We start from the raw sequence: 16098 nt of genomic DNA on the forward strand, positions 1-16098 counted from the left end.
AAGTTAGAATTGGGTGTCCCTTCCTCTGAGCGGATCCAGCATCATGCCAGGACATGGTGAGCAAAACGTGGGCTAGATTCTAGACCCCACACACCCCTCAGCTGAGAGCCTCAAACTCTCAAGTTTTAAAGATATAACAGAGACCATAGAGATAACTTATTTTACCTAGATTTAGGATGTGTTGAGCTGATTTGCATCGAGCTGATCTTGGGATGGCGAAAAGCCAGAGGAGCGCCCTAAAGCCTTCTGCCCTCTCTCAGCTAAAGAAGCAACAGCAACATAAGCTCTAGGAACTAAGACACTTGCCTACCGTGGGCCTTTAAGTTTTGCAGCATTCTTGCAGGCGCAATACATTGCTAAACTTGGCACATTTGGGGATATCATGCTCCAGAGAACAGTCAGTCTAAGGAAGAAATTAATCACTTGGTTTGTCCACTATTTGGAAGGAAAACTTCAGAATTAACAGCAGACTATGGATTTCCAATCAAGACAGCATAATATGGAATGAAAAATGGTGCTAGCTATGCTCATAGTATGCTGCTGTTGGTTTTCTTCATGGCATTTCAACCATCTCCTTTTCTAATGAGCCTCAGTAAATACACAGAATTCGAAAGCAGACATGACTTTGAATAGTTCAATATATAAAATTGGCATCAGATTAAAAAAACAGCAAAAAGACAACTGCCTGTGATTCAGCGCCAGACCTGAATAAGAAGAGGTTGAGACCTTCAAAAATATCTCCTTGATTTGCTTTGTGTAGTTCTTTCCAATTCTTTGTGGTGGAAATTCAGAGCATCAGGGAGGAGGGTACTCTAAATGCTGGCTATTGATACTGGTTCCAGAAGCTCAGGGGTGCACTGTGTCTCCTACGTCGGGGCACACACAGGACGCCTTCAGGGTATTCTCTATTTTCTCAGTATCAACATAGATCAGCTTCTTATGTCTCAGTTTGCCACCCCAAAGACACAAAATTCCCAACTTAGAGAATAGGAAGAAGGCATGAATTAGTGTATTTCAAAGGGGAGAGATAATGAGGATACAGTCTATTAGGGTTTCCCAATAGACTCCTTGATTGAAGTGTCTTTTCAATAGACACTAGATGTCTATTGAACAGTGTGTCTATTGAACAGTAGGTGCTCAATTAGTGTTTGCAGAATAACTACCTGGAAAAAGGAAAGTCTTGGAGAACACAATGAATTATATGAATCCTAAAGAATTTTCCTGGAAGAAGATACTTTTTTCTTGCATGGGCAGGCACCGGGAATCGAATGTGGGTCTCTGGCATGGCAGGAGAGAATTCTGGCACTGAGCCACCGTCGCACCACCCAGAAGATATATTTTTCACTACCATTTATCTTTCTCTTTTTAAATGGGTCTTTAGTGACTTGGGTCTAGAAATCTGGCCTCTTGTTCACAGAGTCCCTAACTTAAGGTTGTACAGCATTTACTCCTCTCCACAGTTCACCAGTGAGTCAGCGATAGTGCCTGCCTCAAAAATGTCAAATGACTGAAGCAAATCTCTGCTCTAGAGGAAGAAACAGACCCTGCTAGAATGTTTATCAGGTGGTCAATAGTTCTTGATTTTCAACATTGAAGGGTATGCTGGTTTGAAACTGTTACGGATCCCAGAAAAGCTATGCACTTTTAATCCAATCTTGTGGGAACAGACCTATTGTTGGGACCTTTTGTTTAGGTGGTTTCCATAGAGATGTGACCCACCCAGTTGTGGGTGAGACCCTTTGTTTAGGTTGTTTCCATGGAGATGTGACCCCACCCATTCAAGATGGGTCTTAGTCTAATTACTGGAGCCCTTTAAGAGAGGGACATTTTGGAGGGGACACAGAGTTTTGGAGATGCAGAAGAGAAATGCTACAGGAGATGGCACGAGCTGAGAGAGCTGTCTGGAACCAGAAACCAGGAGAAAAGGACAGCAGACGTCATCTGGTGCCTTTCCATGTGACGGAGAAACTCCAGACACAACCAGCCTTTCTTGAGTGAAGGTATCATCTCGTTGGTGCCTTAATTTGGATGTTTTCATGGCCTTAGAACTGTAAATTTGTAACCTAAGAAATCCCTTTTGTAAGAGACAATCCATTTCTGGTATATTGCATTCTGGCAGCATTAGCTAACCGAAACAGAGGGCCATCAAAAAATATATATATTTCCATATCTTTGTGAGCAGCACTCCACCTCCCTTCCTCCCAGTACATGACTAATGGGCACATCCAGTTCCTTTGCCCCATGAAGGCATCACAGTGTGTGTGCCAAGCTTTAGGACACAGAGAAAACTGCTTTTCACAAATTGAGGAGATTGAAGGCCCACTAGAACCTATTGCCTTAGCTCCTAATATCTTTATTCAGTTTTTTTCTTTTCCTTTTAGCTATTTAATCGCATTTTAGTTTTCTCTTTTCAATCTCAGCAGGTGAGCAATTGGCAGCATTCTAAAATAAGAAGAAAATCTTTCAGATTCCCTGATTCTCTGTGGGTGGCACAAGAGGGCTCTGTTGCTGGATGCAACCCACACTTAATTGCTGCCAAATTTGGAATGACAGACATGGCCTTGATAATCCATAGGCATATGTGATGGATAGCTACTCCAGTAGTTTGCTTGGCCATCCATCTCTGTAAGAATATAACTGTGATAGCTGGAGAGCGGGGAGCTGACATCAGCAGAAATGACCAACCACAAGTCCCAGGAAAAGGCAGTGGGGGATGGAAGTCAGTCTTTAATCCTCTCTCGGAGGCTTTTTTGTGAATGAGGGCAATTGTAGTCACTTTGGTCCAGACACCGTGCAGATTTTCCAGTGCAAAATCTTTAGGGGTAGGCAGCCACAAAAATTTAGCATAAAAATTTACTAGTTCAGGGATACAGTTCTCCTAGCTTTCTCCATATTCTGAAAGATGGAAATTTAATTGAGGCAAACTATATCCCCACCAATCCATTGGATGTTCAGGTCTATTTTATGGATTGGAACATTATTATTGAATAAAGCTCCCAACATACCTACAGCAAAGCCAATGAAAGTGACATGGTTCTTGCCCTCTGGAGCATACAACCTAGAGATAATTTTGTTTTGTATATAAAAATAAAGTGCAAATGTGGGTAACAGTCCTGGTTAACTTATACAATTTAAAAGGGGTACTTTTGTAGACAATGGCTTATATCCCAAAGGAATAATTCTATGATGAAAATGTCAAGCAGAATGATAGTATTAAGCAAACAGGATTGCATACTGCTACTTAAATCAGGAATTAATAGTAGAAGTATTTGCATTACTTATTTTTATATTATATAACATTATAAAAATTATATAATCATCATTTCAATCTAAATTTGTATCTCCAGGCCTCTGACTTCTTGCCTAAGCTCCAGAATTAAATATTCAACTGCCTCCTCGATTCTTTTACTTGGTTTTTCAATAGACATCTCAACTTTAACAGAACCCCCGATTAGTCTTCCAAAATAAGTATTTTGTTTAGTATTTCTTACTATCTTTTGTTCAGGCTGAAAAATATCCAAACCATCTTAGATTTTTTTCTTCCCCCAATGACATAGATTCATTCGATCAGCAAGTCCTGCTACATGCAAGATGTATCACCAATCTGACCTCTTCTCACCCTGTTTGACCACAACCTTAGTCAAATTTTTTCCTGCCTCGATTTCTACTGTAGTCTCCTAACTACTCTTCTATGTCTATTTCTTTGCTTCTTATAATCTAGTATCATTACTAAGGCCAGAAAAGATAGCCTTTTAAAAATACATATCAGATCATATTTCATTTCTGAACTGGTTTCTGCTCCAAGGTGTTTGTACTCTTCACTTTTCCTGGAATGCTTGTCCCTTAAATATTCTAGTGTCTATTTCTGAGAATTTTGCTTCCTGCTTTGACAGAGTAATCATCAGACCAACCTTCCACTGAGAACAAGTATAAAAGCGAAGCCAAATTCAAAAGCAAGACAAAACAACTGTTTAAAGGTATCAGAGAACCATTAAAGCAGCCAGGATTTTAGGGGCCAAGATCTCAGAAAGGAGGAAAATGCATGAGGGTGGACAACAATCTCAGCTGTTTTTCTCTTGGGAACATTTATTGATTTGTGGCATGAGTGCAGAAGGCTGAGTAGAAAGGAGTGGCGTGGAACTTCCAGCAGCCTCATGGGATTTAGGAGACAAAAATTGTAATTCAGGGTTACCAAGGCAATCAGAATTTAGGGGCCTAGATCTTGGAGAAAAGGGAACTTCAGAGAAGTGAGACTGACATTCTAACATTCTGTGCTTTTTCCCTCCACAACAGATTTACTACTTTTTAAGTTGCAGCTGTTGAAAGGCTTAGGAGCCAAGAGTAAAGTATCAGTTAAGAGGATAAAAAGCTAAACAGGCCTTTTAACAGTTTCACAGTGTTGGGGAGATAAATTTGGGCTTCAAGAGCTGCCAAAGTGGAGTATCCCAGTTAAACACTCCAGGCTTTTAGTTGAAACTCTTAAAAGAAGATGCCCTAGGAGTGAGGGCAAGCCAGAGTTAAAATCATTCTTGAATTATCTCTATCCCTGATTGGTTTGAGATGGTCTGTTCCTATGCTAAAGACTTGCCAGAGGAAAATTAAATCCCCTCTGAATGAAGAGCATAATATGGAGGTGCTGCAATTTTTTATGCATAATTTCTGGTATTCAAACAAAAAATAGCAGGTTGTCAACATGCAGGGCCAAATGCTTTAAAAAAAAAAGAAAATGAGAAAAAAAAATACATTTTAGGAGCAAACCACAGGTTTTCCAGATATTGGCATTATCTCACACTGATTTTAAAATAGCTTAATATGTTCAAGAGAACAGATGACAAGATGGAGAATTTCATCAAAAAATAGAATCTCTGCAAAATAATCAAATAGATTTCGTGCAACTGAAAAATATAACAAATTAAGAATGAATTGGTGGCTCTAACTGCCAGTTAGGCATAGGAGAAGAGAAGATTAGTGAACTGGAAAATAGGTCAGCTCAAACCACCTAGAATGCAGCTACAAAGAATAAAAAAGCTGGAAGACACAGAAAAAAGCATAAGAGATGTATGGGGCATAGTGAGGAAGTTGAATATATTAGAGTCACAAAAGGAGGAGAAAGAATAAGACATAAACAATACTTGAAAAGATATTGAGCAAGAATTTTCTAAAACTAATGAGAAGTTACTGAGGCTCAGATTCAAGAACCTTTGGGGTTTGGGATTCTAAACCCCAAAACGGATAAATACAAAGTTAATTATAACTAGAAATGTCATAATAAAACTGCTAAAAACCAAAGATGAAGAGAAAAATCTTACAATTAGCCAACAGTAAGGCTAGCATCTGACTTGTCAATAGAAAAGACAGAAGACAATGGAATAGCATCTTTTATATACTGACATTAAAAAACTACCAACCTAGAAGTCTATATTCAGTGAAAATGTACTTCACAAATGAAAGTGAAATAAAGATGTTTTCAGACACATAAAAACTAAGATATTCACTAGCAGACTCAAGAAAAACTATTTTCCTTGGCCTGGGGGAAAATAACCCCAGATGGAACATAAAGATGCAGGAGGAAATGAACGGTACAGAAAAGAATAGATACATGAATAAATCTAAATAAAAACTAATCATGTAATGCAATAATAATAATATCATATAATGTTGAAAGTATATGATTTAGGTAGAATTAAATTACAAGACATCAATAACACAAAAGGAGGGTGAGAGCTAAGTAAGTGTAAGTGTTTAAGGTCCTTGCCTATTCTAAACATCTTCTGGAAATATCTAATAAAAATGGACATTTAATTGTATTTTTACTAATACAATGAATTATTACAATAATATACAAACATAATTTATTTATTCCAATAACTTATACAAAAATAATTTCTGAAAATTAGTGAAAATACGAATTTATAGCAGACTCTATTATATCAAGAATCATCATTTAAGATCTAGGAAGCTACAAAAAAGAATTATGAAAGCATGCATGATTTTAAAAACTAAGCAGGGGAAATATAGAATAATAAAAATACTTGATAAATTCAAAGGAACTCATTAAAGGAGACAAAAAAAGAAAAATATTACTTGGAACAAAAAAAATGAATAGTCAGATTTAAACCCAAATACATAGGCAATTATATTAAACATCAACAAATTACATATTTCAATTAAAAGACAAAGATCATTTAACTGTATTTTTTTTTAAAAGAGCAATTATATGGTATTTATAAGATATTTACCTTAAATATAAATATGCAGAAAGATTGAAAGTTTTACATTTTTTTCCCCCATCCTTTTAGGCTGAAAAAACCTGCCCAGCAAATGCTAGCTACACAATAATGCAGCTCTGTCAATATCAGGCACGGTGGACTTCAGATAGGAAGCATTGCTAGCATTACTAGTTTTGTAATGATAAAAGTGTTAAATTATAAGAAAGCAGTAAGAATTTTAAATTCACATATTCTAAATAACATAGCTTCAAAATATATGCTGATTGTTTTCCTTCTCATCATTCAGGTCTCTCCTCAACTATCACCTAATCAAATATCCCTGAATTTCCTTTCTACAATTGTCACATTCTCTTACCCTGTAGTCACTCTCCATCCTGGCAGAAGATTCTTTTGCTCTTCTCCACACCATGAATCTTCATGCTCCTTCAGAACTTCTTTCTCTAGTCCTACAACATTTTCTCTAGTGTACAACATGACATAAATAATGGCTCACCAAGGTTTACTTAGAATGTGCAACAAATGCATTGTTAAAATATGTCATTTTAAGGAAAAGGTAAAATTAATTTAAGTAACAAGATTCCAAAAGTCAGGAAGATTCCATGACACGTGGACACCATGCACAGGCTTGAGAGGACCAGACTGTGAACTTTCTTTCCTGCCTTGAATTCTCTCAATTTCAATTCTGTCTCAAATCTCAAGTTCAGGAGTCCTCAAATCTCAAGCACAGGAATCAGTTCTCGTTCTACTTTTGGCCCATATGTCCAACAATAACAAATCACTGCGAGAGGCTATATGAGACTGTTACTATTATTGATTGTCTGCAAACCTTAAGACTCTTTTCCTCCTAGAGGCTTTAGAAAATAATAATGCAGTAGAATATTATTTCACTTTTCTTTTTATAACATATTTTCCTATTTCTGACTTCATTGCATTATTTTTTAAAAACACTTTTAGAGGCATACTTGGTGGGTATTATACAATGAATGAGGAAAGTGAGATTCAGAGGGGTTAAGAGTTCAAGGTGTCAAGGTTGAGCAGCGGGTCAACGTTTTGGGACTTTTCATCACCCACTGTGCTTTTAGATCAGTCTCTAATATTTAGACATTATGGTTTATATAATATCCTATTTCTTTACTTGGGTGATAGGTACCCTGAGATTCACTTTGTAATACTTCATTAAACTGTTCTTCATAGTTAATGCACTTTTCTTTGTGTTGTGTTTCACAATTCTGAAAGGTTAGCAAAACACACCTCAGTAATTACTCTCTGTTCTGAAATAACTAGGCTGTAGAAATGTTACTCAATATGAGTACAACCTACTGTACAACCAACTGTACTCATATTGAGTAACACAGAATTGGAAAACAGCAGAATCTCAGTCCCTAAATTTAAAGCCCTGGTATCGCCTTAGGTCCCTTCTTCTCCTCGATCCCCAAAGCTGGTCACTCACTGACCTCTATATGTACATATGCATGTTCTCACACCCGCAACTTGAATGCTGATTTTTGGATAGCTTTTTAAAAGACAGAGTACTAAAATGTATGTAACGAAAAATATTCCCTATCCTAGTTTTTGCCATGCCCCAGGATATTGTCGCAGATGCCACCACTCTTAACTCTTTTGACATTTGATATTTACCCCCATATTTCTAAATAACATGCTCATATTAATAATCCTTAATTTATCAAACATTACCTTTTTATCTTCTTGTTATGATAGATGGGAAATTACCCCTTTTGCATTACCGTATCTAATTTTCTAACTCCTCTACCTTCCCAGTAGATTTAAAACATACTTTTGTTTAAAGAAGGTCAATGTTTACATTATTATGAAATGCAATTCACTCCTGAGCCAAGGAATGTACCTTGAAAATGAATTCTTTCTAATTCAACTTTTGTTTTTCCTTAACGAGTGAATCATTTGGTTAATTTCTAAGAATACAGCATTTATTTCCTTTACCAGATGCTCCGATGTGTGGGTGTGGGTGTGTGTGCATGTGTATATACACCGTCTACTAATATATTCTAAAATAGTGAATAGATTAGACAATGTATTGTTTCCATTTTATTTTCTTGGAGACCTCACTCTCACAACCCTCTGTTCTCTTGTGGTTACTTTATGGTACTGCTGTCAAACTGCTGCTCAGAATCTCCTTTTTCTCTATCTTGGGAAATTATGATGCCTTTCTCGGTGTTTGAACTTGATCTACTTACTCACATTGCTGGAGTACATCTCCGGAATCTTACTAAGAAAGTGATGTTACGTCTAAAAATGTCTTTAGTTTATTCTCAGATTTGAGTAATTGTGTGATTAGAAAATTCTGATTTGGAAATCATTTTCCATCAGAATTTTGAAAACATTGCTCTTCTGTCTTTTTGCTTCCAAGTTTGCTGTTGAGGAGTTTGATGAAGTTTTGATTCTTAATATTTTTAATATGATCTTTCTTTTTCTCTCTTTCTACAGAAGTTTTTAATATCACATCTTTATACATAGGGCTCTAAAATTCCATGGTGATGGAAAAAATGAAATATTTTTCATTTATTATGCTGGACATTTGGTGGAGCCTTTCAGTTTAGAAATTCATATTTATCGTTTTGAGAATTTTTTTCCTTATTAATTTGACAATTTCCTCTCCATTTTTTTATTTATCATATTCTGGATCACCTATACATAAGATGTTATTTTATTCTAATAATATTTCCCATATATTTGCCATTTTTGATACACGCTGGGCAATTTCTTTGAGCTTATTTTCTAGTTATTTCTCATTTGGGCTATTTTATCTTTAATTTCCAAGACATCTTTTCCATTCTCAGGGAATTCTATTACATAGACGCAATATATTTTCTTATCTCTCAGAGAATTTTAAGCTGCTTCCTTTCTTTGTCCAGATTTGCATTGTCCAGCTATCCTTGTGTTTCTTTTCTGTTAGTTTATTGACTTTTCATTTGAAGGAAGTACTCAATAGCCACTCACTTGTAATTAATAGGAAGAACTGCAGAGCTCAGTGGAAGGTCTGCTGCAGGAGCAGGTCTTACCAATTCATGGATTCACTGAATGGTGACCAGGCAGCAGCCCAGCCTTTCCATTTAGGAAGCCCTCACCTGTCAGTGTCTGGAAACACCGTCTTTCTGGCAGTTCAGGATTCCAAGAAAAGTCAAGGCATTCGAGGTAGAAGGGAGAAAGCAGTGTATGCCTGACTATGGGGGTTCTGGAAAAAACAGGAAAATGGTGAAGACGTTAGAAATCCCACTATTACCGTGTATACTTATACTTACTCTTTCTCTTTTCGGTGCCCAGCATCATCCTGCCTATCTCTGTGTCCCCAGCCTAAAGTTTCTCTGGCTAGATTTGCTCAGAGCATAAGCCTACAATTTTTTCTTAGGATGGTGAGAAGCAGCAGTTTAGCTGTGCAGTGATGGGATGGGGGTGGCGGGGTGTACCCAGGGCAGCATCCCCACTGCCTGTACACTTTCAGTCTTGTTTTTTGCCGTCCAAGTTTCTGTTCGATGTCCTTCAGGACTTGGTGTGCCCAGTTGATTTATTTCTTTGCTCTTCTTGAACGATATGCTTTTAAAAAAAAATATCTCTTGGGATATTAATCATGGCATTTTAAAAGGATTTCTACTGATCACTGCATGTGTTTTGGGTTTTTGCCTCTTTATGTCTTCAAAAATCTGTTGAAATCGCTTGTCTTCCATTGCCTTCTCTCTCATTCTCTTTGTCCGTATGGCCATATACTTTTTTAAAATACCATGCTGTGTGTTGTTTGAGAGTGTGGTTAACCCTCCATTTTTCCCCATTCACCCTTTCTTTTCAGCATCTATGGAATGTTGAGAGGCAACTTGATTCAATGTGAAGATCCAGAAATTGGGGGTTAGACCGATCTGTTTTCAAATTCCAGTTTTTTTTTTTTTTTTTTACTTAATGAGTGTGTGATTTTTCTGCATGTCATGCAATTGTCCTGTCAAGTCCAGTAGAGACACATGGTAAAACATTGACTGAAAAGCATTCATCGAATTGGGTGAATTAGAAGGTCATCAGTGTCCTTCACCAGAGCAGTTTCCGTAGAGTGATGAGACAGAAACCAGACTGCACTGGGATTTATTTATTAATTACGCTTCTGTCATTGCTGCTGTGTAAGTCTCCTCTAGCGTGGTTTCTAGAAAAGCTGAGTTACCCACACCTTTTGGGCTCGCGCACTTTGCCAGCTGCTTTAGCATTTCCAATGTGCTGCCACATGTACGCATGGCTTTCCTTCAAGACTCATATAAGCCAGCTGTTGCAACAAGCTTCAAAATGATCTCCCAAACTGGCAGGAGTGCAAAGGGACCAGGTAAAAACAATATAGCAGGAAAATCACTTTGGGAAGATAATATGAAAGGGAAGGTGTGAGAAAGGAGCAGCTCACCACAAGAAAAAAAAAAGCCTTTTGCCAATAATGTACTTGGAGAAAAAATATGGTGGCAAGAAAAAAAGAGGAAGAAGCATCTCTGAATCTTCTCTGAGTAATTACACTGCCAAACCTAACGTAATTTGCTCATGTCTTCCAATATAACTCTAGGCCAAAGCAGAGAAGCTGATGGTTAAAAATATGTGACCAATGGAAGACAGAAATAAATAATGTGGATCACTTTGGATCACTTGTGATGACTGTTCTATGGCAGGTGATCTCTTCTTAGCCAGAAGCAGGCTCTGACCTTTAAAGGAAGAATTCTATAAGGGGCCATTTCAGGAAGGCCTAGATTGCTAAATTTTATAAACAGTCCCAGAGTTCCTTTCTGGGGCTCTAACTTCTAGTCATGTTTTGTTACCTCAATTGCAGTGTTTGTTTGTTTGGTGGTTTTACTACACAATCCATTTTCATAAACTGTGGCCCAGCTGCACACACTGGTGGAACAGCAACTGAAACAAAAATGCCATTATTTATTCTGTTCAGAAATGGATTTAAAATTCTAGAAACTGGGAAATAGTAAAATGAGAAGCTAAAAAAAATTTTTTTAGTACAGAAGCTCAGTACCAATTTTGAGATCTTTGTACCCTGGGAATACTTATGATTTTTTTTTTATACAGCAAGGACTCATATATAATTAAAGATTTTTTCTACTGATTTAAAAAAATAATTCTTAATATTGCTTATACAGTTCTCCTAAAAAGTGCTCATTTTAATCATCAGTCAGCATTTTCATTATATTATAATCCTTAATTGATTGACGTTTAATCACAGTCTTTGTATTTTACTATCCCTTGTCTCATAAGAGGCAATTTTCTCTTTACTGTAGTTTAACAGCTGATGAAAAAGATTTAAGGAAACCTATAAACTTAAGATTGGTTAATGGTCCCTTATAAAAGAATATTACACTTCTAGGATCCATTGCACAGATGTGATACTCAATTGTAGAAATGTGCATGGGGTTTATTAAATTACAGCACAAATCTTCGGTCTTCTGAGTTATTGTCCATGTTGGTATTGTTAGGCAAATGGGGAGACGCGTTATTGCTTCCAGTTGTTCACATTCCCGTGGTGGATGCAGTCAGAGACAGCTGGCACATCGCTGTCGGCGAGCACGGAGCTGTGGCAGCTGCCGGGAACTGGGTCCCAAGCGAAGGTCCAGCTCCGCTGAGTCAGTGCTGGGCGGTTCATCAGCCATGTCCAGAAGATGAAAAATAAATAAATAAACCAGGCTAGTTGTCAGGGATGCAAACAGAGAGGGGTATGGTGGAGGGAAAGGGTAAGAGAGTAAGAGAAAAGAGGAAGAAATTATCTTAGATAATGACTTTCCTAGATTGTTTTTGGATTTTCATATTTCTTGCACACCCCAGGTGCCTTTGCAGAGTTAATTGCCTACAAATGGCCTTTGGGTTTCTTTATTGGGCAGACCCTTAGTTCTGCTTGGTGCAATTTTTTTTAAGAAGGTATTTTTGTGGTTGATGGTGGTGATTTTCAAACCAAACCAAAACAACAGCAACAAAAAACACACAAGTACTATGATATTTGAACACAAGGAAAAATGCCATAGCAAGTGGTCTTTGGGGTCTGAAAAGCCTAAGTGAAATCCCCACTTCACCATTAATGATCTATGTGATATTGGGTGGCTTGTACAATCTCTCAGAATCTCATTTTTTCTCATCTGTAGATGGGGAGAGTAACACTCTTACAGGGATTAGAGATAATAAATATGAGTGCCTAGCAGTGTATAGTATTTAATAAATATGCACTAACTGATAGCTTTTGTTATTGCTGAATTATAATTTTTAGATAATAAAACTAAAACTCATACCAATTTGAATGGGGACTCGATGAAGCATTCCCATTCAAATATCTGTGGCCTCTGGCAAATTTAAATTTTCTCGAAGTCTCAATTTTATCATCTGTAAATGGGGATAATAATGCTATTACTTTTTAAAATTGTTCTGGAAATTAAACAGGTTAATGTATATGTACATAAGAAAATAATTTAGCACAGTATCTCCCAAACAATAAGCATTTAAAAAGTGTTAGCTTTTATTATTATGGCAATGAATCGCAGTGTAGGAATTAGATTCTTGAAAGTAACATCTGCCTTTGCTTCTTTATGGCTCCTGTTTCCACATTTCTTATTGCATTTTCCAAAACCTAGTCCTGTTCAAAATTTCCCTTCTATGTACCCTCTGACTGGACTGCTCTTTAGTTCAGCCTGAAAATTTTATCTAATTTCAGAAAAAAATGAGGCAAATATTATTGTTGTCGCATATATACCCATTCATCTATTATTTATTAACTAAGTGACTACTATATTCAAGAAACTGTGCTGGATTCTTAGGATACAAACATAAATAAGACAAAGCCCCTTCTCTCAAGGAGCATATGTTCCGTACGGAGAAATAGCCATGTAAATAAACAAATGCTACAAAACTTCATTTGTATGAAAAATGCTTACATAAGATGTGATCGGGTCCAAACATGAAGTTCAAATCTGCACGAGCTGGGGTGGAGGACCAGATTCATATATTTAACCAGCATTTACTAAGCATCCACGATGTCTTAGACACACTAGGTTGGAAAGTGGCACACTGATGAATAAAGCAGGGTGCCTGCCTTTCCAGTCCCTGTATTTCCTGTTTCCCAAGGGACTTTGTTCTCCCCCGTTCCACTGCAGTGCTCTCGTTAAAGTCAGCCGTGACACCCCCACCCCCGCCCACCTCTTGGGCAGGGGCTACTGATGAAATTGAGCATCCTTCCCTTCTCAGGACACTCTTTTCTAGAAAGATCGTGGGACTCCACACTCTTATCTGATGGACAGTGCTCCTCAGTTTCCCCTGAAGAATCTGAAGCCTCTGCTTCATCTCCCAACAATTGAGTACCACGACAGCACACAACAATATTTGAAATGATCTTGCTCCTTATTTGCTTACTTCTTTTCTATTTCCTCCCTTCACCCCTGTTTCCCTTGTACCTATGTTGCCTGACACATAACAGCTCAAAAAATATTAGTTGAATATATGAAAAAAGGGAGCCCACTGGTGAGGAGTCAGTCATGTACAGATAATTATAATATGATAATTGCAATAAACTGCACATTCTCAGGGCAATGTTTTCTGAGCTGAGACTTGAATGATGGCTGCAGCGTGGAGCTGCAGAAAGGTAGATGAGCCCAAGGGAGCATGAGGGAAATCATGAAACATCACTGGCCCAGGAGAAACAGCACAAGAAGTTAGGGATTAGAGCTGAGCAGGCCACTCCATTTCATTTACATTTTTAAAATTTTTGTTCTTGAATTCTTATATTGTTCTTGAATCTATTTCCAATGGTATCCATTGATGTTAAAAGTGAGTTGCCATCACTATATGTTAATAAATACAGCTTATAAACAACTTTGAGCTAAGCATGTGTAAATCTCCCACACCAATACGTATTTAGACACACACAAATTGCATGTGATAGTTTCACATCTTCCTTCTCCCCCTCTCCCCCCACCTGGTCACTGTGCATCTGCAGTGAGAAGGTGATGGCAAGGCCATTTGAGCATTCACTCTGCGGCTTTACTCTGCCCAGCAAACATTGCATCTAAACTGCCATCTTTCTTTGTGGTTTAAGGGAAAAGGAACTGAAATGAAAGAGGTACAAACAACTTGGCTAATTTAGTCATTTTGTTTGAGAGATCATTCAGTGCCCTATGAGAAATTTTCTGGGATGGGAACCAAAGTACCTGGGATCCAAAAGCAGCAGCCCCACCACCGGCTCTAACGGCGATGCTCCATTAGCTGTCAGCAGTAATCACACTTACATCCTCTTTCCAGGCCTCCAGCTATGAAGGGGGATGCCATTACACACTCCCCGTCTAGTCGCAAAGCACTTGCTGACAAACATACGAACAAACCAGGACCGTGATGTGCTGTGTGCATGCCCCTGGCAAGGGGACCTCTCCAGCAGGTGTACGTTATAAAATATACTCACCCAACCCACACTTGGCAGAGGGGCACTGGGACCTGTGATTGGGCACCCCGGTGAGGAATTTGTCTCCACCCTGATCTGAACTGCAACCCCCCACCTCAGAACAGCAAATGACTGTCGAACTGTAGAAGTGTCTCAATTACCAAATGGCAGGAGGATCTGCCATCACCGCTTCCGCTCAGGCAGCCAGCCCAGATTCTGAAGGAAGTCTACCTCACCTTAGCCTTTTTAAGGAAAGCACTGGTCTGAGAAACATGTGTATACATGCACAAAAGGCTAGATTCTGGTGATTTTTTTGCTTCTCCCTTTTAAATATTTCAGTTACCTAGCAAAGCATTCATAATGACCCCCTCAAGGAAGCATGGAAAACCTCAGAACATGTTGGGTTAACTATTTTTCCTCAGGCCTTTGATTTATGGAATGTATCTCCACTCCTCATTTTCAAGTGGGAGCAGCTAGGGCTTTGCAGCGAGCCTCAAGCTCTAACTCCTTGTTAAAAAGGAATTCTAGGTATCCCTGGGCTCAAGGAAGGCCTCAGGACAGGGCAATTAAAATGTGGCCTTGTACAACATAGGCCTATAATATGTGGCCATGTGATGAGAGATTATCAATTTATTTTAATTATAGGAAAAAGGCTCACACTTCCAAAATGATGAATTGCCTCAGACTGCACAGTTTATTGAATTGATAACTGTCTAAGGGGTTAGTTTTCATCTGAAATACTCCTATTCAATCTTCAATACCCTTCTCTAATTTTATCCCATTTGTGGAGTCTCTCCAAATCAGAGTTGATCACTTTTTCATTTTTATTATTATCACTTCGAAGTCTCTTTGTAATTATTGCTAAACATATAGAAATATTATTTATCCTCCCCCCACTCAAATATGTTCTTTTCCATTTGTTCTTAAAGAGATAGTACTCTTTAAGTAAGGATACTATCTTAAAGGTTTAGAAACCAAAGAGCAATTTTTTTTTCACTGTATGAAAAAAAAGTCTAAATGTAATGATTACTGGGAAGTTAAAGGGAGTGGTGGGGACAGTGGAGAACAAGAGAGGTCATGATCCCAATACACGGAGCAGATGCAATTAGCATTAGCAAATTGTGCCTGTGCAGGAAGGTGGGTAAACTATGATGGAATCATCCATTTCTTTAAGAAAAATAAAAAGCGAAGATATTTTTTCACCTCCGAACTACCGATTGTTATATTTTGGCTCAAGCTTATCTTTGTAATACTCTACCAACTGCATGCAGCCCACCTGCAAGTGCAATTTGGTCCATAGGCTGCCAATGTGTAGGTTGTAATTTTTACTGTTCCATCTCCACTCTCACTCAGTCCCCTTCATCACCAGCAACATGTGTGGCACCGTGGAAGAAAGACGAGGAAGGGTGACTAGGAAGGAGAGTATAACCTGCTACCTGAGCCCCACACAAG

At 38.1% G+C, this 16098-nt stretch overlaps 1 long non-coding RNA gene across 1 annotated transcript in view; it reads left to right on the top strand.

The window, feature by feature from the left end:
- Positions 1 to 1777: 1777 nt before the first annotated feature.
- The window catches only part of LOC143679420 (uncharacterized), a 91066-nt gene continuing 76745 nt past the window's right edge, over positions 1778 to 16098 (top strand). Inside the window, exon 1 of the long non-coding RNA XR_013173739.1 lies at positions 1778 to 2000. This is a non-coding gene — a long non-coding RNA (uncharacterized LOC143679420). The remainder of the gene's footprint in view (positions 2001 to 16098) is intronic.

The sequence above is a fragment of the Tamandua tetradactyla genome, chromosome 4, assembly GCF_023851605.1.
Source record: "Tamandua tetradactyla isolate mTamTet1 chromosome 4, mTamTet1.pri, whole genome shotgun sequence".
In the NCBI taxonomy this organism is placed as follows: domain Eukaryota; kingdom Metazoa; phylum Chordata; class Mammalia; order Pilosa; family Myrmecophagidae; genus Tamandua; species Tamandua tetradactyla.